Source organism: Halyomorpha halys, unplaced genomic scaffold (genome assembly GCF_000696795.3).
Source record: "Halyomorpha halys isolate HHAL.00 unplaced genomic scaffold, Hhal_1.1 Scaffold409.1, whole genome shotgun sequence".
NCBI lineage: Eukaryota > Metazoa > Arthropoda > Insecta > Hemiptera > Pentatomidae > Halyomorpha > Halyomorpha halys.
Window position 1 is genome coordinate 1,036,983 of NW_027115142.1, and position 3,416 is coordinate 1,040,398.

The 3,416-nt window shown below is 30.6% G+C and overlaps 2 long non-coding RNA genes across 5 annotated transcripts in view; one reads left to right on the forward strand and one right to left on the reverse strand.

The window, feature by feature from the left end:
- Window positions 1-3,416, forward strand: part of LOC106682361 (uncharacterized) — a 70,086-nt gene that overhangs the window by 58,328 nt on the left and 8,342 nt on the right. The window lies entirely within an intron of this gene.
- Window positions 1-3,416, reverse strand: part of LOC106682359 (uncharacterized) — a 101,085-nt gene that overhangs the window by 25,431 nt on the left and 72,238 nt on the right. The window lies entirely within an intron of this gene.

Sequence of the window (3,416 nt, forward strand, 5' to 3'; positions counted from 1 at the left end):
TAAAAACTACTACTCCTACAAAGATAAACATAATTAACTATTTTGTAGTAAATTTAACTAGCTTTAATTTGAGCGCTTGCAGACATCTGTACGTCAAATGGTTTCTAAAATAAAGTTTTTCATCAAATTTATTGTTCGCACAACTATAAATCAATTTACCATATTTTAGCATATATCATGAAAAATAATATTCCTACGACGGTAAAGGTCATAAAGTCCTTTATAGTCCATTATACTAGCTTCAATTTGAGTGCTAATAGAGATCTGTACGTCACATAGTTCCTTAGATAAAGATATATCAAAATAAATAAACTAACTACTGATCTTTCAGTAGATTTTTAAGAAATTTTGCTTTTAAAAAGCTATATCTCGAGAACTATTGGACGTAAATAGCTCTTTTAAGACTAATATTTCAGCAACTTTGCTCTTCTTTAAATAATGTTCTCTTAGATTTTCTAGTGTTGTTGGTAGTTTTTAAGATATAGAGCTTCGAATGAAAAATCAATTTTTTTTTAAGGTTTTGAAACAGCCGCCATTTTTTATTCCCCCTACCTATACTTGGCAGACTCATCAATTTTGACTAGTAATCATCATTTTCATTAAAGTAATCAAAAATTGGGGTAAGATAACTGCCTTTTTTTCTTCCCGGCTCTTGTACTATCAGAATCACATTCGACCACCAGATTTTTACCCAATTAAGGGTACCCACTTTATGAGGTTGGTAAACACCGGAGGGCTCCCGAACCTACAGAGTTGACTCAACGCCTACAGGTAACAGATAACAATTATCTGCCACAGCTAGATTCGAACCCGGGCCCTTGGAGTTAGTAGCCCATTGCCTTACCAATAAGCTACCCACTCCAATAGTTTAACAATTATTATTATAAAATAATTTGATTATTCTTTATAACTGTATTTTTAAGTTTCCATGATAAAAAGCTTTTCTTCTCTAGAACGTTGCAATGTTAATATAGGATGAGTATTTTCTAAGAGCCGGTAGCGGGTCTGGGTTTTTTAGGGTCGTTCTAGACTAAGCTTACCTGAACCTGCTAGTCATTAAGGGACTAAACTGGTCTCTGGACAAGGAAAGCTTTAGAATAAAATGAGCCCAGAATTAGTTTACTCCTTAGTAAAAAGATAGAGGCAATTAATTTTTTTAGTCCCGGGATAGTTTTTAATTAGATCGAAACTCTTTCAATCTCGTAAAGTATTAAGTCTACGTATTATTATTACATTAGATTAAATACAAATAAACTGAAAACATATTGATGACGCCAGCTATCTTTCACTAATTGAATTATTTTAAAAGTTTATTTCCCTTTTTTTTGTTTAAAAAATCAGTCCGAAAAGGCAGTTCTATACGAAGTTAATTCAAGTTCCCCTGCAAGAAGACATCTGGTAGCAGATGTAATCCTTGCTCGGGGAAGTGAAGACGTATTGCGGCGAGAGAGCTGTATTGCGGGGTTATGCATCAAATTATCCCGCTGAAATAGGGTCGGTAATAAACAAGTGATGTAGCCCCTAAGGGTGGAAATGGGGTAAAAAATTAAATTAGGCACACAGAGGACGGATGTCTCAGTAGGAAGCCGGGGTCCTGTCTTCTTTAAATAATGTCTTCAGAAAATGAGATCACTGCTTGTTTTTTTTTTCTTATTTCTCAGTCACATGGCTTTATTGTAAATTATTAACTGAGATCAAATCTAACGCATTTAAAGACAAGGAAATATGTAGTTGGAAAATAGATTATATATGCATAGATCCCTTTAGATTTGTATCAGATTAAATATTGGTATAATAACTGTACTTTCTTACTAAGTATTGCACCTCTGTCTCTTCATGGGTTGTTCTGATAAAGATTTATTTTCCTCATATAATATGTATATACTATTTCATACTTATATATAAAATATATGTAAACGAAATATAATATATATATATAAGTGGAAAACTTAACAATCAAATCATTTTGAAACCATCGGAAACTGTCCAGACAAAACTCGAAAATAAACTTATTTAGAGGCTCTATAACTTATTACTTATGTTTTCTTATTATTCTTATTTTTTTTTTTTTTTTAACTTAACTTATTTTTCTCAGGCAATAAATTTCCAAGATTCAAGAAATGATCACTAAAAACTGTTAGCTCAAATAAATTGTGAATTCATATTTTTGAAATACTTTATTTATTACTACTAATATAATGTATTCTTAATTGAATCACATGCTATTCATTTTTAAGATAAAAATAACTTTTTTATTTTTCACATTCCTTAAATTTTGTTATACAGTTAACTATAACATTATCTTTTTGAGTAACTCATGACCATTTTATTATTTCAGTTATTTCTGCGTTCCAAGATTAGATTATTCAAAAAATTATAAAGGAAAATAAATAGTCCTAATTAAAATAATTTATAATAATATAATCAAAGTAAGAAGGACAAAGGTAGATCAGTGATAAAACAAAGCTTACCATACACCGCCATCGGGAAACGTGGAAAAGATGAAATGAAGGAAAACTCATTAAGGGAGGCCGTTAGCGTGGGCATACAAAGGGAAAAACTCATGTACTCAAAAGAAAACATAAAAAAAAACAAGGCTCATTTGCCCGTAAAGAAAACTAACTGGAAGATTGCGCAGGGTTCGTTATGCGACCCTTGCTAATTAAGCCCTTTCCATGGAATGTAACATGCAGCGACAGGATATCCTTCATCCCGGCATCCTCTTTTGTCTCCTTGGCTAATTAAAATTTTGTTTTTTTCCCTTCTAAGAAAAAAAAACTACTTCCTTACATACACACAGAGTGCATAATGGACTTCGGAAGAAAAAATTGACAAAAAGGAAAATTTAATAAATGAAGTTAGACTAATTTAATTAAAACAATAATAGGAAAAATATATAATTATTTAATTTTATTTTCTAAAATCTTTTAGGAATAATAGCGAGTGTTTTTATTACAAAGGCCAATTATTTTTCTTCTTAACTACTGAAGTTTTATATTTATGTAGACAATTTAAAAAAAAAAAAATGTCCTCAGGATCGAAAATTTTCGACCGTGTATGTCAGTATCTAGTCAAAATCTGATTTAGGAATTACTGTTGCTACCGTTAATCCAATTTTACTAAAATTTTTGAGGAATATAAAAGATAGAACCTGTATCAATTTTTGTCAAATACGATCAGTTACACTAACCTTATTTTCCTTGACACAGCTTTTGATGACGGCTCATCAAATTTGACCGAAGTTGGAGGAAAGTTAACGGCAGTACACCTTTTGTTTTGGATAAGAGCTTATTGAAAGGAACTTCTTTTTTTTTCAGATCACAATAGTATGCAGAATTTTAGTAAACACCCTAGTTGCTTTTTTCAATAATTTATTAATTCGAGTGTTTGTTTTTTATAAAAAAATATAATTATTT